This window comes from Sturnira hondurensis, unplaced genomic scaffold (genome assembly GCF_014824575.4).
Source record: "Sturnira hondurensis isolate 20B ecotype Veracruz unplaced genomic scaffold, ASM1482457v3 Scaffold0008196, whole genome shotgun sequence".
Classification (NCBI taxonomy): Eukaryota; Metazoa; Chordata; class Mammalia; order Chiroptera; family Phyllostomidae; genus Sturnira; species Sturnira hondurensis.
In genome coordinates, this window is record NW_028080827.1 from 18,386,603 (window position 1) to 18,410,714 (window position 24,112).

Below are 24,112 nucleotides of genomic sequence, written 5' to 3' on the forward strand. Positions count from 1 at the left end.
GTTCTTACTTCCCCTCTGAATCATCATAAAGCCTTTGTTCTGGTATCTAAAATGAATTGCTACCTCTGCTGGAATCATCCCAAAACTTTCTCTCAAACACACAATATCTGGTTTTTCTTCTGTATTTCACAGTTAGATATATATATATATGATATATGTTATATCATATATATATATGATACTAGAGGAATATTCACGAGGTAATTAAAATATATTTATATAAGATGAGTAATCTAAAATTCGGCAATACTAATATATAATAAAAATAAGACACACTGGTTAAAAATATCACCTTTTCTAAAAAATATATATATATATATATATACACAAGATTTATAGTTCTGTCATTAATGCTTAAAATTTCAATTTCTTAATTTCACCACCTATTTAAAGATACTTTACACCTTCTTAAAAACCCCTTGGTGGTGGAGAGAAAAATGCAGACAAGTGTAAGTGAACAATAAAGTAATAAAAAAAAAACCTTTCCACTCTTCCCCACAAACTGTAACAAATAACAAATTTATTTCTTAATAAGCACCTGAAAAGGACTTTGAGAACAATTCAAAACCACTTTGAGAATTGTTATTCTTCTAGTTAATGATGATTGATATCATTTTAAGTATATTTTATTGATTATGCTATTACAGTTGTCCCATTTTTTTTCACCCTTTTATCCCCTCTGTCCTGCACCCCCTACCTCTAGCATTCCCTCCCCGCACATTGAGTTTCATGTCCATGGGTCGTACATATAAGCTCTTAGGCTTCTCCATTTCCCATACTATTCTTATCCTCCCTATTTTATGCCTACTTAATTATGCCTTTTATTCCCTGTACCTTGTCCCCCATTCTTCACCCTCCCCCTCCCCACTGTTAACCCTCCAAATGATCTCCATTTCTGTGATTCTGTTCCTATTCTAATTGTTTGCTTACTTTGTTTTTGTTTTTGTGCTTTTAGTTTCAGTTGTTGACAGCTGTGAGTTTGTTGTCATTCTACTGTTCACAGTTTTGATCATCTTATTTTTCTTAGATAAGTCCCTCTGATATTTCATACAATAAGGGCTTGGTGATGATGAACCCTTTTAACTTTACTGGGAAGTACTTTATCTGCTCTTCCATTCTCAAAGATAGCTTTGCTGGATAGAGTAATCTTGGATGTAGGTCCTTGCCTTTCATGACTTTGAATACTTCTTTCTAGCTCCCTTCTTGCAAGGTTTCTTTTAAGAAATCAGCTGACAGTCTTATGGACACTCCTTTGTAGGTAACTCCTTTTCTCTTGTTGCTTTTAAGATTTTTCTCCTTATCTTTAATCTTGGGTAATTTAATTATGAGGTTCCTCCTTAGGTTCAACTTCTTTGAGACTCTGAGCTTCTTGGACTCACATGTCTATTTCCTTTGTCAGATTTGGGAAGTTTTCCTTCCTTATTTTTTTCAAGTAAGTTTTCAATTTCTTGCTCTTCCTCTTCTCCTTCTGGCACCCCTATGATTCAGATATGGGAATGTTTAAAGTTGCCTCAGAGGTTCTGCAGCCTCTCCTCATTTTTTTGAATTCTTGTTTCTTCATTCTGTCCTGGTTGAATGTTTATTTCTTCCTTCTGTCCAAATCATTGATTTGAGTCTTGGTTTCCCTCCCTTCACTGCTGGTCCCTTGTATATTTTTCTTTATTTCACTTTGTATAGCCTTTACTTCTTCCTTTATTTTGCGGCTATACTCGTTATTTCTCTGAGCATCCTGATTACCTGTGTTTTGATCTCTGCATCAGAGAAGTTTTGCCATCTCCTTGTTGCTTAGTTCTTTTTCTAGAGTTTTGATTTGTTCTTTCATTTGGACTGTAGTTCTTTGTCTCAGCGCACTTGTTACATTGTAAGAGGTGGAGCCTTAGGTATTCACCAAGGTGGGGCAACCCACTTCACTGCTTTGTGGCACTATATATGTGAGGGAGGGGTCAGATAGGGAACATCATCGCTTGCTTTACTTTAACTCTGCTTCCAGTCACTTCCTCAACTACCCACAAGCAAATTGGGCACTTCTGGTGCTGATTCCCATGTGGGTGGGCTTGTGTACATTCTGAGATCCCATGTACCCCACCAAAGGACTCTCCTATAAGGCTGGGAGTTTCTCCCACCAGCACAACTCCCGCCCCCAGATTTTTACAGCCAGGGGTTCTGAGGCTTTATTTCCCTGTGCTGGAACCCTGGGTTGTGTGGTGTGTCTCACTTCCCAGTTCCTCCCAGTTTACCCACATGTAAATGTGGGACCACAGGTCCACCAGCCACTGCCTTCCTTCTCATCCTCTCTGCCTTGGCTGCCCATCTCCGCCCCTCTTACCAGACTGGATGAATGTTTCTTCTTTAACTCCTCAGTTGTTGGACTTTCATACAATCCTGTTTTCTGGCAGTTCTGGTTGTTTTTTTTTTTTAATTGGTTGTTATCCTTCTTTTGGTTGTTCAAGGAAGTGAAGGGCATCTACCTATGCCTCTATACTGGCTGGAATCTCCAGGATTACCCAATTTTTTTTTTACTTGGTAGTACTTACTAGATGATCAAAGACTACAAACAAACAGTTCATACACAAGGAAACCCAAATATTAACAGGCTTGGAAGAACTGTTCACCTTGCAAATAATTCATCATACCCAGTAAATTAACAAATGTAAATAACAAAATCATTAAACTTAATGCTGGTTGGTGGTGATGTAAGAAAAATAAACACACTTAAAAACTGTTAATGACATGGTGAATTAGAACAATTTTTCTAAAAAGCAATCCAGTAATTACTTAAAACCAATTGTGTTCTTATCAACAACTTATTCATCAAGAAGAATATATATTTTTAAAATCAAACTGTGGGTCTAGATTATTTATAATTGGACCCTCTTTAAAAGTTCATAGAGTTTTAGAGTAGAAAAGGACCTTAAAGAATCTTTTGGTTCAATCTTATCATTCTGTTGATGAGTAAATTCAAGCATGGAAAGGCAAATATGAGTCACCCAAACCAAAGCAGCACAGTTCACCAGTAGAAGAGTGGGGCCTGAAACTCCTCATTTCAGAACTCGGGCTACTATACCGTGTACAATATTTCACAGAAGCCTGAAACAATAACCCAGAATTGGCAGAGATCAGCTAATTAGCTTAGTGAAGCTAGATGACACATTTCTCTTCCTAAACATTCTGATGGCCAGGACTCACCCTAGATGGCACATAATATTTATTCTTTAAACTCCCATAACCTACTTTTAGCAATCAAACCAATCTCCATGATCTTCCCCCTTTTTACATTCCCTTACAAAATGTGCTAATTCCACTAACTACGGCTTACTTTCAAATTTATATCACCAGTCATGACTCTATTGAGATCCAAAAGGCCTACTTGATACCTCTATTTTATATTGAATAGTTAAAACAGAACTATTTCTTTGGCAAATTTCCATCTTTAGACCTAAACCCACTTCTCTGCCACATACACACTTACACTCTAAAAATTCACCAGGAGGGGCATAAATTTGAACCTGGGATTTTGCCTGTACATATTATCAATCAAGGTAGTTGATATTCTCAAGGGAATATAGGCTCCAGGAAAGAAAAAATAAACACTGCAGAAGTGCAAGCGAGGGGGAGGGGGGAAAAGTCCATGAACAGAACCAGAGCACACAGAATTTATGGTCCATACAGAATATATTGCTTAAATAAGCATAAAAACATCCTCAGAAAACTAAAATAGGATACTAGGAAAATAATAAGGAGTCATGAAGAACCAATTAGACATCTTGGGTATTAAAAATATAGTAACTGAAATTTTTTCCTTTATTTACTTTTAAAGATTTTATTTATTTATTTACTTTTATGGGCCGGGGGAGAAAGAGAGGGAGAGAAACATCAATTGGTTGTCCCTCCCATGTGCCCCAACTAGGAACCCAACCTGCAACCCAGGCATGTGCCCTAACTGAGGATTGAACCAGTGACCTTTTGTTTTGTGGGACAATGCCAACCAACTGGGCCATACTGGTGAAGGCAATAATGAATAATTTTTAAAACAAGTAGATTAAATAACAAAATGAATATCATTAAAAAATAAAATGAAGTAGATGATCAGAATGAGATTTTAAGAAGGTATAAAGAAACTGAAAATACCTGTATTCTAAAAATAGTTTTAAAATATGGAGGCTTAACAGAATGAGAATACCACATACAGACTGAGAAGAAAAAATACAGTATTTGCAAAAACATATATCTGATATAGAACTACTATCCAAAATACAGTGTGTGGCAAAAGTAGGTTTATAGTTGTTCATATGGAAAATAAGACAGTAATTAATAAATAATAAAAAAATAAACTCTGTGTTTTGTGTACTCACAACTATATACCTACTTTCCCCCCACCCTGCATATGGAGTTCTAGAAAAGGCAAAAAACTATGGAGACAGTAAAAAGATCAGAGGTTGCCAGTGGTTAGGGAGGAGGGCTAAATAGAAGGAACACAAAGGATTTTTAGGGCAGTGAAACTATTCCGTATAATAGTATTATGGTGGATAAGTACCTTTACACATTTGTCAAAGTTCCCAGAACACAGAACACCAGAGAATCATCCTTAATGGAAACTATGAATTTGGGATGATAATACTGTATCCATGTAGGTTCATGGATTGTAACAAATGTTTCACCTCGATGGGGAATGCTGACTGTGAGGGAGGCTGTGTCTGTCTCGGGCAGGAGTATATGAGAACTCTATGTACTTTCTGCTTAATCTTTCTGTGTGTCTAAAACCACTCTAAAAAATAAAATGTACTTAAAAGGAAAAAAAAGAAAAATAAGCTCTGAACCCTCCCCAAATATGGAAGCTAGAAAAATTAGAGTCAACATCTAAATAATAAAACTTTCAGAAGGTGAGGAAAAAAACAAGTGATTAAGAAATACTTGAGAAATAATCAACAATAATTTCCAAGAATTCAAACAATTTTATTCAAAATGTAACAATGAGGTATTTTAAAAATAAGAACTTTGCTGATTTTGCTTATCTTTTGCTTATTTTATGGTTTGGAATTGATTGTGTTTTAGATTAGAGAGTGGCACCATAATAACCTCAATGCTTGGTTAGAAGCAGAAAGTTACAACTCAGATTTTCTCATCCATTGATCTATTAAATATTTCTCAACTGTTTTTTGAGAAGTATGTGTGTGTGGGGGGTGTTGTTTGTTGTTTTTTACTAACATCTGAACTCCCTTCCTACAGTTCAAGAATCTGCCACTATGTGTGTTCTGATTCTGGACGGATGCTGGCTGAGCCTTAGAGTTAGCCATGGGAGCCAAGAAGACCAGATACTTGCTTCCAGTATAGGGACCAGTCACACAGGTTAGTCAATTAGATGCTTTCATACAGAATCTGATTCTAGAGCTAAAGTTGCAAAGGCAATTTAAAGTTCATTCTTATGACAGTGACATACAGGACCCATGTCAGTGTTCCAATAACGGCATCCAGTGTCCTACAGAGGAATAATAGTGTTTTAAACAGGAAAAGGATAGTTCTGTGGCCTAACTTTGGTTTTGGTCTACTACCGAGGATGGCTAGTTGGTTTAGTTCCCATGTGTTCTCATAATCTGGTTCTCTATAGTCCTCCAAGTCATTTCTGTAAGCTGACATATCCTTCCAATAAATTCCTTTATGTTTGCCTCCAAAAATCCTGAAAAGGTAATCCTACAATGTGGCAGGTGCTACACTAGGAACTGGAAACACATGACAAATAAGATATGGCCCTGCCTCACAGGAGTAAAATGGAGAACGCAGATAAGTAACCAAGCAGTTATAATAAATGGTAAGTGTATATAATGTGAGGGGTCATAGAAAGCACAAGGAGGACAGAGAGTTTAGGCTTAAGGATCCAGAAAAGAAAAAGATATTATGTAAATCCTGAAATATGAGTAGAATAATAGAGGAGAGATGGAAGGGCATTTCAGACAAAAAGACCAACAAGTAAAAGGTTTATAACCTTTCCTCTTCTATGTTTATTACCTCCATCCTACACAGAATATCAAAAGCATATCTGAATGACAAAAGTGACAAAAAGCAGACTGACAGGTTTGTAGAAAGGGATGAGAAACAGTCACAATTTGTGACCTGAGAAACAAGGTGGTATTTTTGAGCTTACTATATGAAAACGAACCCCATGCATGAAACACACACGCCTACCACCATAACTGCTGAAGCCATGACTGCCTCCTTTTTCTCTCCCCTCACCTACCTGGGTCACTTCTCAGAACAGTCAACTGTGGAGCTCTGGGTTTGGGGGATTTCTTCATTTGGCTGGTTGGTTATTTGTCATGGGGGTGTTGTAGGAATCATGAATGAGTGGATAAAGAAATTGAGAAGTAAGGGTGTTAATCAACTGATCAGAGTAGTGAATTATGACAATTGCTTACACTAGTTTTCCTTAAAGACAGGTACCATTTTATAGAAGAAAAAATGACTGATATAAAATAATATTTTATAAAATTATGTGTATGTATGCTCTTTCCTCTAAAATTATAAAATTTCACTATTGATATAGATCATTTCTAGAAATTTATATGTTAAAATTACAGTAGGCTCACACTATGTACTCTTTTCATTGTTTTATAAAAACTTGGATCTTCATAAGTTTTATAAGTTCCAGGATTTTCCATCACCCACTTATGAAGGTCTAGGCTTGAACAGGAAAAATCACCATAAAAGTAAACTAACAATCAACCAACCAACCACTATTTGAAAAATTTCATAAAAGAGATTGAAAGGAAATGGTTGGTGACAACTCATTCTCAAAAATGACATCAAAGTTAAAGAACAAAATTAGTTGAGCAGTGTAAAATCTATAACCCTCCTTTGAAAAAAGGTAGTGCTTACTATAATGTGACGGATAGATGTAAAAAAAAGTCTTCACTTCAGTTTCATTAAATTGAATGGCGAATTTACTTCAGCCATACCAAACCCTCCACCATCTTTGCAAGTTGTTCTATGAGTGCCCCCGTGTAATATTTGAGACCTGCTCTTTGAAGCCTTGCCTAACCTCTTTCCCCAGAATAGACTGTCATTCTCATGTCTTACACTTCAGCAGTATCCTACACATATTTGTATCATGATTATCACACTAATACTGTACTCATTTCTGTGAACATCTACTCTTTGAAAGTAGATTAGGAATTCTTTGAGAGTAGGCAATGTTGTATTTCCAGCTCTGTCAATATTTTTTTTAGTACAGTACCTAGCAGAGTAAATGCTGGCAGTCAGTAAGTGCTTCTTGAATAGAGAACGACATGATGTATTGATAGTGATGTTAACATAAGGTCATAAAATAGCATGACTCAAACTTCAAATTCTGTGTGTAGAAGCTAAAAAATTGACTCCACCAGTTTTTATTTGAAAAGGGGAGACATTTTTACAACTTTCACAATAATCACCTATGGATTGGAGGTGAATTAAGTTCTACTACTATATAAAAGCTAATGAGTGTTTTTTTTTCCAAAAAATTGTAATTTTATTTCATATTATTTAGTATACCTTTGTAATAACCACCTTTTAAGATATTTATTTGGTTACATGCCGCTCCCTCTGAGAGTTGGTTGTCTGCACTGCACCTACTCTTCTACCATAAAGATGGAGCCGGAAATGTTCTAAGAGACCTTAGTTCCATTAGTGACAGGTGACAGAACCAGACAGACCCTTCCCTCAAACTGCATTTTCCCCAGGGATTTAAAGGATCACAGAACCATGAGTGAACATATGAATTTAAGAGTTAGAGACTTGTTCAGCTTGCACAGTGGTAAAAGACAACATGCAGAGAGAGAAAAATGAAGTGGGCAAATAGGGAGAAGCAGAGAGAGCACGCTGCCCCAGAGTGGTGAAAAACAGCTGCCTGAGTCATTGATGAGTTTCCAGTTCCTGGTATCCCTTCCCCTCCATGAAACCTGGTTGTACTTCTGTCTTTAGGTACTGTGAAACCCCCAGAATCCTTGCCATGAACATTAATTCCCTTTTTTGAGTCAGTTTGAATGTGGTTTTTAGCACTTACAAACCAAAGAAATTTGATTTTAAAAACGTCAAAAATGAAAAGGTCATGTAGGAATAACAAAATGTCTGTTAACCAAAGGAGCAGGAAAAAAGCCTTGTTTTAAAAAAGGCTGTTACATTGGTATCTTCAGGCAATCTCCAGCATAAGAAAATGAAATATACTCACCACCCATAACAGGTTCAAACAACATCCTATAAATCTAACTTCAGCAAATGAATAAAATTCTATTTCAAAGTTCAGAAACAAATGAGAGATTAAGGGATAGGGAATCTGTTAGAGCTTTTCAGAACAAATTATTTTTTACAGTTATTGTAGATATTTTATTTATTGTTGACACTATTACAGATGTTCCCCATTTCCCTCTCCTTTGCCCCCCTCATCTAGAACAAATTATTTTTTAAGAAAAATAATATTATTTACTACAATCTTTACCAAAAAGGGGTTGGAGACATGTTTTTATCTGGTAATAACAGTCAGTCCTAACAAACGAGCCTAAATATCATTGCAGTTTACCCCATCCATGTACATCACTTCTCCTAAAAACATGCCACTTCAGAGTCCTCAACCAAAATACTCTGCAGAAAACAGTGACCAGTGTGAGTAAAACAGCGACCAACAGAACAGTCATTACATGGCATCAGCTTACAAGGCTGATATATTAGGCTTTCTATTTTATTTTGATGATTTGTAAGAAGTTTCCTTTTTCAACTCAAACTATAAAAACTGCTTCTTGCCCTGGCTGGTGTCGCTCAGTGGATTGAGCGTGGGCCTGCAAACCAGAGGATCATGGTTCGACTCCCAGTCAGGGCACATGCCTGGGTTGCAGGCCAATTCCCAGCAGGGGACCCGTGAGAGGCAACCATACATTGATATTCTCTCTCTCTCTCTTTCCCTTCTCCTCTAAAGATAAATAAATAAAATCTAAAAAAAAACCCTGCTTCTTTAGTAAGTTTTCAAATGACCAGTGAAAAAGAATGAATACCAGTAATTTGTATAGTTCCTTCATTCAAAACAAGGCAAATTTACATTTATAAGAAAAACTGACTAGTTTGCTTCACATGATCAAAATTTAGGAAGACTGGGAAAATCTAGAAATATAACAGCAAGTTCAGAGATGAGTAAAAAAGTACTATCAAGTTCCGGTATTTGAAAAAAGGGGGCAGCCATTAAATTTAGGGTGAAAGGAAAGTTTTATGAAAAATTGAATAGTGATTGCCATACAATTTTTTCTTTTGTTTTTAGAGAAAGAAGAAGGAGAGAGAAAAACATCGATGTCAGAGCAAAACATCAATCAACTGACCACCCTCTGCCTTAAGCACCCCAACCAGGAATTGAACCCACAACATAGGCATGTGCCCTGACCAGGAATCAAACCCACAAACTTTTGATGTACGAGATGACACTCCAATTGAGCTACCCAGCCAGGACCATAAAAAAAATTTTAAGTAAATAAGTCTCAATTGTTTATAATAATGAAAGCAAGAAGAGGCATTGATAATTTGTCATGACTTATATTGCACCTAGAACGTTTACTGAAATTACATTTGATTATGAGTCTCTAATATTCTGAGAATTTTATTCATTTTTACTTTTTATGATTATTCCCATTTATTTGTCAATTACAGCTGACATTTATATTATTTCATATTAGTTTTAGGTGTACAGCATGGTGGTTAGGCATTTATATAATTTACAAAGCAATCCCCCCAGTAAATCTAGTACCCATCTGGTGCCAAACATATTTATTACACTATTATTGACTACATTCCCTATGCTGTACTTTAAATGCCTGTTACTATTTGGTAACTACCAATCTGTACTTCTTAATACTTTCACCTTTTTCACCCATTACCCCAAACTCCTCTTCTGAGAATTTATTTTAAACCAAAGTGAAGGGGTACTGTGCAGGTTCGGCTCAGACAGAAGTTGGTAAGTTTTCCAATTTCCCCCATTCTGCCCCCTTGTTCAATCTTTCTCTATAACATGCTTCAGTTTATCTCCCAAATGAATAAAAAGTACAATCTTCACAGACCTATCACCCTCACACTTTAACACAAAACAGGAAAGGCTGGCTAAATGCTATAGTACTGGCTACATGAAGATTAAGAAAAAATAAAGGGTATCCCTAGAGTTTAAACAGTCATATTAAGAAGAAAATTGGGCTGAAATTTAAATAACTAATTAAGTAAGAAGCACTAATCATCATTAATGCCAATGTCAAATTTGTGAGAGAATACCAAATACTGGAGTTACTACAGTATTTGATAGAGAGAAAGGTGGATGGTCAACCTGCCATGGTTGTCTCAGGACTGGGAATGGCCCTGGCTGGGTGGCTTAGTTGGTGGGAATGTCACCCTAGACACCGAACGACTTGGGGCATGTGCCTACAGTTTGGGTACAATCCCCAATAGGGGCATATATGGGAGGCGAACAATTGATGTTTCTCTTTCACATACGATGTCTCTCTCTCTCAATAAACATTTAAAAAAATTTTTTTAAAGAGCTAGGAATGTATCTGTCATTTTAAAACTCCAAGTTAGTTGATTTGTTCATTCATTAATTTTACACTAGTAGGCAGGAGACACAGATACATAAATTAAAACATTCTAAGGGCAATAATAGCTATAATAAGTTATTTACTGAACTTTACTAAATGTCAGTCACTGTCCTAAGTGCTTTACTTGTATTAACAAATTTAAGCTTCATAGCAATCTTATGAAGTCATAACAAAAATAGATTTCCATCCCAAAGAATATGGTGAGAACCAGGTTTCTCACTTTTAGAGGAAGGGATAAGGCTAAAAGGAAACATGTGGTACTAAAGTAGAGCCAAATACACCAGTGTGAACTTATGTTTAGCTTCACATAATGATGGACAGACAGAAAAATAATTATGTGTTTGAATATATGGGTTAGTACATATTTCCTAAATCTGTACACTGAGAGGCCTAGAATCAATGACACCCCAGCTGCAATCCCCCAGTGCCTGGATCTTTGTTTCTAGTATCATTCTCTAATAAAATTACCTAGGGATCCTTGGAGAAATGGCTGTAGGGCTGAGGTACAGAATTTATAAGATGAGCCCAGAGCATCTTATAGTGTCAAAAAGTAAGGAAGTGCTCAGAAAGCAAAATAATGAGGTGTGTCCTGTTGGTCACAGGAGCCAGCGTGAAAGATGCGGAACAATTTGAATAACAAAATATTGGATAAATAAAGTAGTACAGAATTACAACCCAAAGCTATAAAATGAACATCTATGAGTCCATACTGATATTAGCAAATGATTTAATAACTGAGAAGAGAAAAATCTCCCTTCTAGAAATTCCAAATAATTTTGTAGGTGAAGCAGTTAAAGTCTGACTTCCCACTTACTGAGTGGTCTGCACTCAGTGATTTCTTTCCAAAAAGCAGAATATGAGAAAACTTTACAGTAGAGAAAGCTGGCAAATACTACCTCAGTCAGGTGACAGAGGTTAAAAATATCAGTGAAAATCATATTGATAATATGTACCCTTGATGTAATATAGTAAGAATGGTGTTTTACATTGGTGGTCATCTTCCCTAAAACCAATAACCCCAGTATAACTCTGATGTGGCTCAGTTGGTTGGGTGTCATCATGCAAATCAAAAGGTCTCCAGTCTGATTACTGGTCAGGGCACATGCCTGGGTTACATGGTCCCTGGTCAGGGTGCAGACAAGAGGCAACTGATCAATGTTTCTCTTTCACATCCATGTTTCTCTCCCTCTCTTTTTCCCTCCCTTACCCTCTCTCTAAAAACAAATAAATAAAATCTTTTAGGAAGGAAGGAAGGAAGGGAGGGAGGGAAGGAGGGAGGGAGGGAAGAGAAAAATCCAAATTGAGGGACATTCTACAAAATATCTGACCTATATTCCTCAAAACTTTCAAGGTAATCAAAACAAGGAAAATCTGAGAAGCTGTCATAGCCCAGAGGAGCCAAGGGGAACACAACAACTAAATGTACTGTGATATTCTGTATGGGATCCTGGAACCCAAAACAGACATTAGGTAAAAACTAATAAAATCCAAGTAAAGTATGGCTTCAGTTAATAGCAATGTTCCGATGTTGGTTTCTTGGTTGTGACAAATGTAACATTGAAATGTCAGATACTGCCCTGGCTGATGTGGTTCAGTGGATTGAGTGCCGACCTGCAAGCCCAGAGGTCACTGTGTTCGAATCCTCATCAGGGAACATGCCTGCATTGCAGGCTAGGTCCCCAGTTAGGGGCATGTTTCTCTCCTTCTCTTTTTCCCTTCCTTCCCCTCTCTCTAAAAGTAAATAAATAGAATCTTTTTAAAAAATACCAGATATTAACAGTAGAGGAAAGTGGATGCAGGATATATGGTAACTTGCTGCAACTTTTCTGTAAATTAAAACTATTCTAAAGTTAAGTTTATAATAACAATAACAATGATGATGATGCTGATAGTAATAATAATAAAGTTATTGCCTTAACCAGACTGATTTTAGTCCTTTAAGTCATGTATAGCGGATTGGACCAAAATAGAAATACAGTTAGTACTGTGCAAAACAATCTCAACATTGATGAACAATTTATAGTATTATACATGTAAGTACACATGTCATAGATATATATTTTTATTCCTTCATTGGTAAGCACTTTAGGAACAAATAAATTCTCCTCTAGCAGGAGGCCACTCAAATTTTGGACAAAACAAAATTGTGGTACTAACTACATTAATAAAAATTCCACCTGGTTTTTGAGTCCACAAAATTTAAATAGCTTTAGGTGAAATATATTTATAGTATATTACTGAAACATTTCCTCATAATTTCAGAAGGAGAGAAATGTAACTATACATATTCTCAGAAAGTACACTGGATAATAATTCATTAATAACAATATACTATATTGGAAAATTCACAATAACCTGGGTCCATAATGGTTGGTCACTGTTCAAGAGATTTGGAAACTTCAAAAAACAAATAAAAACAAACTTCACTAACATCTGTAACTATCTTGAATGTACTTAAAAACAAACAAAAAACTTCTTGCAACAAAGTAAAATGTCTGACCTCTCTAACTCCATCATGTTCAAGCCAGCTTTGTTCCCACAGCCATCCGGTTAGTAGCTTCTTGCATAAAGACATGCGAATCATTAGAGGAATTTTACAAAAACAGTCCCTTACCAGAAAGTGCCTCTTCCTAGGAGAAGAGGGAAATGTGTATTGTTTATCAAAGATTAGCAGGAACCCCATGACCAGATGCACCTCAACTAGGATCAACAGACTAAGCACAATTTCCTCAGACCCCTTTGGTAGTCTGTGCTACCCAATCACCTCTTGCCCCTCCCACTGCCCCCTTCCCTCATAAAAGCCTGAACTCCGTACTTTCCTAAGATGGATTTGAGGCACCTCTAAGTCTTCCATTTTCTCAGTTGGCACCTTCTTGATCAATAACCTTTCCTTATTCCAAACCCTCTTATCACAAGTTTTGGCCTTTCTAAGTGTGGGCACACAGATTTCTTACAAATCGTAAGAAAAAGACAACCCAATAAAAATGTATAAAGCAAAGCACAGTGAAATCACTGAAGAGATAACAAAAAATGCCAATACATAAGAGAAGATGAAGGGAAATAAAATAGGAATAAAATGTCATTTTCATACCAATCAGACTAGAAAAAATCAAAGAGTATGACAACACTAACTGCTGGTAAGAATGGGAAAAACAGACCTTGTTTGTCAATATCCTACAAATATCTTATAAAGGAAAAAAACAATTATATCCTAAGATGCAGGAATTTGACAATAGGTACACGACCTGGAGAAATTCTGGCATGTTGCTTCAGGAGATACAAGGATGTTCATAACACTGTTTACAACAGATAAGAAATAAAACCAATCTAAATGCTCCTCAACAGAGGAAATAAAAAACTGCAGTATATTCATCGAATGGAATATTACACACCAGTCAAAACAAATGAAATAGACCTATAGGCCAGAAAGATGGGTGGGGGAGTAAAATTTAAAAAGCAAGTTTCAAAATATGTATACCATGACATAATCAGCTACTTAATTAAGAGCTACTTAAATTAACCAATACATTTTTTTTTTAGTTCCTGGCAGAGTTTTAAACTCATTTACTTTTTACAACAACCTTTTGAGATAGACATTTCCATTATCCCCATTTAACAGATGAGGACAAGGAGGCATGGAAAGATTTAAAAACTTTCCTAAGGTCACAAAACTACTCAGCAGCAAAACAAAGATTTAAAACAAGCACGTATGGCTCCAAAGTCTACACTCTTCAAAAGCATTTAAAGTTGCCATGTACTGTTTATATACATAGTTCATTAAAAGGTAAACTGTAAGGATACACATCAAATTTATCATAACAAATGCCCCTGGGAGAGAACACGAGGAGGGAGAGAGGGCAAAACTGGGGAGAACAAAAGAGACTTTAACTTGAGCAGCCAAGCTTTTTTAGAATTCAGCATAATATACATATTTCTTTTCTATTAAACATGTATCTGAAGCAAAAATGTTAACACTTTGTATGGTGGGTATGTGCATGTTTACTATTATTATAATTTTCTGTATTTTTTAAACTTTTCAAAAATAAAAATGTCTTATCTATAAGGAATATTACAACAAAGATTTTAAAAAATGTTCTTTTTAGAATTAAATTTATTAGGCTGATATTGGTTAATAAAATCAGATAGGTTTTAAGTGTGTATTTCTATGACATATAAATAAAAAGAAATTTAAGAAATTTCCAATCTCCATACTTGAGCTTTTATTTGGAAACAAAAACAGCTAACCTGTGAGTTTATGTGTCCATATACACCAACATACATACGGAAAATGTATTTTTACATGGATCTAAAGAGACACTGAAAGTATATCAGAAACATTATCTCTTACACATTTTGATGACAGTATTCTTAGTGAAAATAGCACCAGCAGGAAAACCCCTTGATAATGTTTCTACCTTGTTTTTCTTGATGACTTGTATCTTCTCTGTTCTTTCTACTCGTTTGCTTTTTAAAAAGAGGAAGAAGAAGGAACCAAGAAACTGTCACTTTAAAAATAACAATATCTACAGATAAACACATATGTGGCCTTTGTGACTATAAGATATCCCAACGTACAAGCATGTAATGTCTCAAAATGTACTTATAAATTGGTTGTCAAGAACTCAGAACATACCTTCCCACAAAGGAAGTTAAAAGTGGATATTTGAATGCCAGGAGAAAGATACTGCCTGAAGAGCCAGGCCATGAGCAGTAAAACAGGAAAAGCAGAATACATAACATGGCCTGATAGCCCAAAGGAAAAAAAGTGTTCTCAATCACAATTTGAGGACAGAAATCATGTCTCATTCACCTTTGTGTCCTCAGTGACTGGCAAAGTACAGCTGACCCTTGGACAACAGCAGGTGTGAACTGAACAGGGCCATTTATACACAGATTTTTTTCAATACATACTGTAAGTGTATTTTCTCTGCCTTATGATTGTCTTAATAACATTCTTTTCTTACTATATTGTAAAAATACAGAATATCATACATATAACATACAAAAGACATGTTAATCAACTATGATACTGGCAAGGCTTTCTGTCAACAGTGGGCTATTAGTAGTTGGGTTTTGGTAATCAAAAGATATACGCAGATTTTTGATTACACAGGGGTTCTACGTCCCTAACCCTCATGTTGTTCAGAGTCAACTGTACCTGGCACCTTATAAACATTCAAAAACTGCTGTTACCCAGTGATGGAGCAATGAGAAAAAGACTGAATCACGGGATCCACCAATAGGTGGCACTGTCAATACAGAACAGTTTGGGTATAAGAGTCAGAAGAGAGGTTGGAATATAACAATGTGCATTGATTAACACCAGCATCCACATACTTAAAACTATTACCAGGTTGCTGCTATTCACTAGAAGAATGTCTTCACCTAAATTATTAGCTGTTTCCATTATTGTATATTGCATAAGCACCATATTTTGAGTTATTTTTGCTAAAATGAATCATAAGATAATTTCTCTATTGAAGCAGTGGTCAGGTGGGATTTTTAGGATTTTCTCCAATGACCCTAAAAAGTATGTTACTATCATTTTTGTGGTTATTAGAGTAATATTTAAGAGACAAAACACAGACGATAATAAATACTACAATAAAAATTACTTATAATCCTATCATCCATAGATAATCTTTTAATATTTTATGTATTTCCTGGCATTCATTTTGTCACACATGTGATATGTCATAAATAACAACATAGTATATATTTCCTCATATTCTGGTTTTTCTCTCAACATATTAGACTTTCTCAGGTCAGTAAATATTTTTAATATATGACTTTTAATTACTGCATCCATCACATGGATTGTCATTAATTTCACTATCCTTCTACTATATGACATTTGGACTGTACAAGATTTCACTGTTACAGTAACACATTACATAAATTAATCCTTCCCTATGTATAAAGTTCTACACTACTATTTTAGGACTCAAAGTGCTAACTATGATATACCGTAATAAAGTATGGAGTGCTTGACTTTTCTCTAACCCACAAATTCTACCAAGTAATACTCAAGGGCATTAAAAAAACAAACAAAGCAGCATAGAAAGGAAGACATTTTTGTCAACTTTTCTTCAGTCATTCTCTTCTTCCACATCTAGTAGGAAAGAAGAAAGTCCCACAAAGTCTCTGACATCGGGAAGGAAAAGAAAAACAAGTCAATTTTCCTGCTAAAGCCACTCTGTTTTCCACTTATAATAATAAACTACCAATTTAAATAGGAATAGCACAGATTGGTAATATAGCAAAATCTCTTTCTGTATCAGTGCTTAAATTTAGGCTTTCACAGTAAGTGGACTTCTTAGAAAAAAATTGCAAACAAAAAAGATAACGTAACTAATGTCATTTAATAAAATAATTTTTTCAATTCTGCTATGATTTTTATTATTGTTTGAATAAGTTAATAAATGTCATAAACTCAATCTATTCCTTCTTATAGCCTCCTAATTATCCCAAATATTAAAAGTGCCATAAACAGGCCAACAGCTCCAGAAGCTTAAGAATCAATAACTATTTAAGCCAATGGTAATTCATGCAGAAAAGTTCATCAGCATCAGTTTCCTGGCACTCTTGCACAATTGAAAAATGTATATTGCTCCACCAATTTTCAAAATTGTGAATTTGTGTACATAAATTCAAATTTTAGGCCAAAAGTTACTCATATTTATTCCCAGTAGTGGGCTTGTGTGAAGATTCTTTGTAAGAATATAACAAGTATATTCTTACAAAATTCCACAATGAGGTAGGTTTGTTTAATCACTCAGAAAAAGAAAATTATGTAACAGTATATATAATGATGATGGTATATGCTATTCTGAACTCCTACTGAAAGCTGCCATTTAAACGGAAATTGTGAAAATGATGTAAAAATTGCCCAAACTGCTTAATTCTGGCCAAAATAAAATAAAGTTCTTATAAAAGGAGCCAAATACAATCTTTTGTTTCATTGTAAGTTCAGTGTTCAAATGGCTTCGAAATTCTATATACGTGTCAAAAACTGAATCCCAGAACTATCTACTCTAAACATAAACTGAATAATTTGCCCAAGAGTCCTTATTCATTACCTAGCCTGAGGTCTCCCAGAGACTGACTTTTACAATAACCTCAACTGTACTACAATAGATTAGTGTAACCTGGGCTACGCTGTTTACAGGTGTCTCCACCTCTTTCCACCAAGACTAGAGCAATCAGAAAATAGAAAGAGACTATAAACACCAATTAACAGCTTGTAATCTTGCAAAATTGCTTTTTTACATTTGGGCTACTATTTTCACTAATATAGAGGATAACATTTTCAAGAATAACATATTCACGGAGTAACACAATTTCTGCCCTCATGGATCTCTAGATGGCTGACACGCGTTTTCTCCCTAAATAAATACAAGCCTGTTGACTGATAGCCTTTCCTGCTGTTGCAAACAAGAAATAACTGTCCTGTAAAACAAAAACCCTTCTCTACGGCTTCAGGCGTAACCATACATTTGAATTAAAAGCACACTGAGACAATAACAAAAATCTTCCCGCATATCCGTCATTTAAAAGCACGATAATGAAAAGCTGTCACTGCGACCTAGTTTTAGGTTTTTTTCTTTCTCCTCCCCCCAGAATGCGATAAACTTCAAAGGGAATGGTGGCCACCAGAAATCGTTTCGCCTCCCCCCCACCCCCGCAAAAAAAAAAAAAAAAGACTGGAAGGTGGGAAACTGGCCAACTTGGAGGCTGACCTAGCTCCCACTGGCCGGGGTAGACTAAGCAGACCCCCGGGGGGGAAATCGGGCCTCTAGGTCCTCGCCAGGCTCCCGCTGCCGCAGGTTTAAAATACCGAGCAGGTGGGATTCCGGAGGCCACCTCCGTCTTACGTAATGGGCATGTCAAAATCCCAGCTGCAGGACCTCCTCTTCCACCGCCCCCGTCCCCACCCCCACCTCCCAACAACAAGAGCCCCAGGCCAGCCTGGAATAGAAACACTGGAGACCCCTATGCTACCGACGCAGAGGTACGGGTGCTACTCTCAGCACCGCCCCGCCATCCCAGAGCGGACCGAGCCCGCGGAACACTGCTGGTCTCTGAGAAGCCCCCGGGGGCAGATCGTGGCCATCCGCGCCACCTCTCTGAGCCCTGCCGCCCCACTCCCGCACCCGCGGCTGTCACCGCTCCGGCCGTGACAGCTACAAATGCCACCGCTGTCTGTGTTGCTGCCCCCGCACTCACCTCACTGCTGGCTCCCGGGCGAGCAGCGGGTCGAGCTTGGAGAGCGGTACCCGGTTCCTACACGAGGGTGGCGGGACACGAGGGGCTGAATGCAGCGGCGCTCTGAGTCTGCTTAGATCATCCCCAGCCCAGCGCTCCGCCCTGCGCGGCACCCCCGCCCGCCCAGGCCTGCCGTCTCAGTCAGTGGGGAGTCCCCCTCCCCTTGTGGCCGCTGCTGCCTCCGCCTCCTCTGATTCCAGCCTCGGATGCCGCGGCTGCCGCGACCAGCGCCATCTTGGCAGTGACGGCAGGGGCTGGGGCGGTAATCGCCGTCCTCAAGGGCCAATCGTGGATCAGGTCTGGCCATAGGGGCGGGGTCATAGCCCTTGAGACAGATTGCGTAAAAAGTAGGCGGTGCTCAGCCAGTGACGCGAAGTGGTGTTGGGGAGATACGCTGTGGTTCCCCCTCCGGTCGGGAGATCCCCAGCCTGAAGCGGGCTTGTCCGAGACACACCTTTCCTTCTCCTTTTACCACCCCGGGGGTCAAGGATCCGTCTTGGGCCAACTGTCCTGTTTCCTCCCTTCTCTGCAGAAGCCCAGGGAGTCCAGACAGTGCCTAGCCAGAGCTCCACGAGTCTGCTGAGAGGCTGCTCCTCCACCGAGGGCCCTTAGCTTCCCCAGGAAACCCCCTAAGGGGGTTAGCCGCCTAGTAGGTTTGGGTCCCACGATACTGAAGGTCAGGTAAAATGGGGAATTCTCAGTGGGGTTCTCTGAAAAGTGTGCAGATAAAACACCTATTGTTGACTGAAGGGGTGTAGATTACATTGAATTAATGGGATATGGCCTATTTAAACCTGGCTATGGTTCCACAATAAGTGGCTTTTGGCAAGTTGCCTCTGAAAAATGAGCAAAATGAAGGTTGATTGTTGCTACAGTGTTACTCCGAGGGTTAAATTCTCTATACCTGTGAAGTGCTTGGCGTAGTGCCGAAAGTAGTCAGTAAGTGTTAGATAGCATTCCATGGACAAGTGAAGGAAGAAACAAGACCCTAAAAATCCCTCTGATTTCAAGTCAATTTTCCTACATTGCACAAAGTAGACATTAATTTCTTTCACTAACCAAGTTTATAGCTCAATTTCTTATCTTTATAGCTTCCATTGCTGTATTCATTCAGTCCATCAACAAACATCTATTGAATCAAACAAACACTGTGGGACACAGTGGCAAGAGAAACAGAAAAGGTCTACCTTCTTGGAGCTGACAGTCTGGTGGGAAAAAGAGCGACAACAAATACTTCACATTTTGGGGGGAAACGTGGTACAAAAGTTACGAATAGAATCTGGGCAATCAAATAACAAGACAGTTTAAAAAAACAGTGGTGAGAAAAGGACCATCTGAAGGATGAAAAGGAGCCAATAATTTGAAAAATGAAGAGGGAATATTTAAGGCAGGAGGGAATGGTTGTGCAAAGAACCTGTGGTAGGAAGGAGCTTGGCTATTGAAACTAAGTGGAGTCTGGTGCTGGGGAATGCCTAGTGCAAAGAGGGACCTGGCACCAGACTGGAGAGGTGAGTGAGCACCCATTCGAATGGGGCGCAGGAAGACAGAAGAAACAAGATTGGAGTTTATTGTAATTGCAACTGAAAGCCTTTGAAAGGCAGGGAATGACTGACTGTTAGAGCAAGGGAGTTGGGAACAGTGATATTTGCTACCTGACAAAGCAACAACAACCAAAAAACAACAACAAAAAAACCCCAACAAATTAAAAACCTGGTGTTGAGCCTCTTCAGTACTAAGTAGGTCAAATTATATGCTCTTATCTTCAGTTACCTTGTTTTAAAAATGTGTGTGTATCACATAAGACTGTACAGAATAATACTACTGTGAATGAAAATTGTTAAATAACGTAAGTTGTTTTTAAGTATTTTGTTTGTTATGTTAATGTCTTGTATCTTTGCCTAATCAGTGCTATTTGATAAGTACTTTTTTTATTGATTACAAGCAGTAATCCAAACCAGTCATTCTTACTAATTTTTGCACCATGTGCTACTAGGGAAAAGAATACGAACTGTTATAGATGTGTAGTTTCTTTTTTAATTATATATATACCTATTTATTCATTTTTATTGAACTTACTGTGGTGATGGTGGTTAACAAAAGTATACAGGTTTCAGGTGCACAATTCCACAACACTTCATCCATACATTGCATTGTGTGTTCACCACCCCTAGTCAAGTCCCTTTCCATCACCATTTACTCCCCTGTACCCACCTCCCTCCCTCATCCCCCAGTTAGTACACTGTACCCAGCCCCCCAAAATGGTAAATAGTCTTTGTGATTAATAGAATTATTTGCTCCCACTGAAGGGTTCAATAGGTCATACCATATAAGTTTGAAACCACCACCAAGAAAGTATCAGTGTAAGTTTTTAGCTTGGATGGTTAATATGTCATACTAATATAGGATCAATTTTTAGCACTTAAAAACTGTGTTCCATGACAGTAAAACGTGCTCTATGGTCTTGTAAATTGTTCAGGCAATCTCTTCTTCCATTTATGTACAATCACTCTAACGGCATATCTTTTTAATGCTACTAATTTTCATTTAAAAATAAGTGATTTAAAGGTCACTGTAATCAGCAGTCTGAAACTGGCATAAGAACAGACACATAGACCAAGAAAACAGAATAGACAGCCCAGAAATAAACCCATGTCAATACGGCCAGTTAATATTTGACAAAGGGAGCAGGAATATAAAATGGAGTAAAAATAGCCTTTTCAATAAGTGGTGTTGGGAGATCTGGACAAGTACTTGTTAAAAAATGAAACTAGACTACCAACTTACACTATACATCAATATAAACTCAAGATGGATAAAAGACTTAAATATAAGTCGTGACACCATAAGAGCCATAGAGGAAAACATAGGCAGGAAATTTCAGATCTCCCACAGTATTTTGCTGATACATCTCCTAGGGCAAAGGATATAAAGGAAAGAATAAACAAATGGGACTACATCAAACTGAAAGGCTTCGGCACAGCTAAAGAAAGCATCAACAAAATGGAAAGGGAAACAGCTATATGAGAAAATATATTTGCCAAGGATACCTCAGACAAGGGTTTGCTCTCCCTTGTAAAGAAAGTATGTAAAGAACTCACACGCCTCCACACCAGGAAGACAATCTAATTAAAAAATGGGCAAACGACCTGAACAGACACTTCACTAAGGAGGACATACAGAGGGCCCAGAGACATATGAAAGGATGCTCAGCATCACTAGCCATCAGAGAGATGCAAATTAAAACCACGATGAGATTCCACTTCACACTGGTCAGAATGGCTATCATTAATAAATCAACAAACAAAAAGTACTGGTGAGGTTGTGAAGAAAAGGAAAACCTAGTACACTGTTGGGAATGCAGACTAGTGGCAGCCACTGTGGAAAACAGTATGGAATTTCCTCAAAAAACTAAAGATGGAACTGCCTTTCAATCCAGCAATTCCACTGCTGAGATTATACCCTAAGAATCCTGAATCACCAATTGTAGAGAACTATGCACCCCAATGTTCATAGCAGCATTACTTATAATAGCCAAGTGCTGGGAACAGCTTAAGTGCCCATCAGTAAATGAGTAGATCAAAAAACTATGGTACGTTTATACAATAGAATACTATGCAGCAGAAAGAAAGAGGCAACTCCTTCCTTTTGTGACAGTATGATGGAATTGGAGAGCATTATGATAAGTGAAATAAGCCACGCCGTGAAAGACAGATACCATATGATCTCACCTATAAGTGTAATCTAGTCAACAAAACAAATGAGCAAAATAGAACCAAAGACTTGGAAATAAAAAACAAACTGACAGTGACCAGAGGGGAGTGGGGAGGGGGAAGCACAGAAACACGAATAGAGGACTCATGGGCATGGACACATGGAGGGATTGACTGGGAGTGGGGGAAGGGCAGAGTAGGGAGAGAGCAATGGGTAAAAAGGTGGGGCAACTGTAACTGAACAACAATAAGAATAAAAATAAGTGATTTCAACCCTGGCTACATGGCTTAGATGGTTGGAGTGTCGTCCCATTCATCAAATGTTGCAGCTTCAGTTCCCAGTCGGGGAGCATAGGGAGGTAACCACCTAATGTTTCTCTCTCACATTGATGTTTCCCTCATTCTCTCTCTCTCTCTCTCTCTCTCTCTCATTCTCTCTCACTCTCTCCCTCTCCCTTCCTCTCTGAAATCAATAAAACAAATCCTTGGATAAAGATTTAAAAATAATAAGTAATTTTATCTCTGAGTAAATTTAATTTTAAAAATCTCTCTTGTGAACAATAATATAGAAAAGGACAGGAAAGAAGAAAGCATGGTTGGTTTATTAATTTATTTTTTGCTGTGTTTCAAATAACCAAGCATTCCATAAAGTTATGAAGTTCAAAAGATCAAGATTTTAACCTGAAAATATTGAGTTGGTAACTTTTTTGTTTTCTAAATACATCCTAGATGCTCTATTTTAACTCCATTAACCAAACTAAATTTCTTTTTCATGCTGGACCCCTCCTCCTCTTTAGTCTATGTCATCCACATTGTTTTTAAACACAACGTGAGGGTGGGGCTATAAGCAGTCAGAGGTTGCAAGGGAGGGATAATGGCCCAAAAGGGCACAAGGAAACTTTTGGGGATAAGGGATATGTCCACTATGTAGAGAATAGTGATTATTTCACTGATGTGTACATATGTCAGACTTATCAAGTTGCATACTTTAAATATGTGTCCTTTGAATGTCAATTATATCTCTACAAAGCTGTAAAAAAAAAGTTGGAAATTCCAGTTGGGAACCTCCCATTCTTACCCTATTGATGCAGATTTAGCCTTTCATTAGTTTTAGTGGCTGGAATATCAGGTCAGTTCCTCTTAGATGAGTATCTTGGTGTATCAAAACATTTGACTAGCAGCAAAAAAACACTTTTAATTGGCAAAAAAAGATTCAAATATTTTCATCTACATTACAACATAACAATTAAAATATTGTAAACATAATTATAAGCATAGTTTACAGGATGGAATTCTAAAGTGTTTCAAAAATTGTAAAGGTTTGAAGAGTTTTTTTATCTTAAAGAAAACACTTCCTAGAAAAAAATATTAAAAACCATTAGAAAACAATAAGCAATACCTTACTGCATACTTAGGAAGGGCCATTAAGTAGCTCAGAGTCCTACGAGTCATTTTGTAAGTCCTCTCAACATCCAGGCTTATGTCACTATAGTCACAGTTAAACTTAAAACCTAAATGAGATTTGGGCAAGGGAGTCCAACCATG

The 24,112-nt window shown here is 37.4% G+C and overlaps 1 protein-coding gene across 8 annotated transcripts in view; it reads right to left on the bottom strand.

Annotated features, from left to right (window-relative positions):
- DENND4A (DENN domain containing 4A) overlaps positions 1–19,087 on the bottom strand; it is a 106,543-nt gene extending 87,456 nt beyond the window's left edge. For all 8 annotated transcript variants that reach the window (XM_037054159.1, XM_037054165.1, XM_037054164.1 and 5 more), the window contains exon 1: positions 18,819–19,087. The gene's annotated coding sequence lies outside the window, so the exon portion shown is untranslated. The remainder of the gene's footprint in view (positions 1–18,818) is intronic.
- Positions 19,088–24,112: the final 5,025 nt, after the last annotated feature.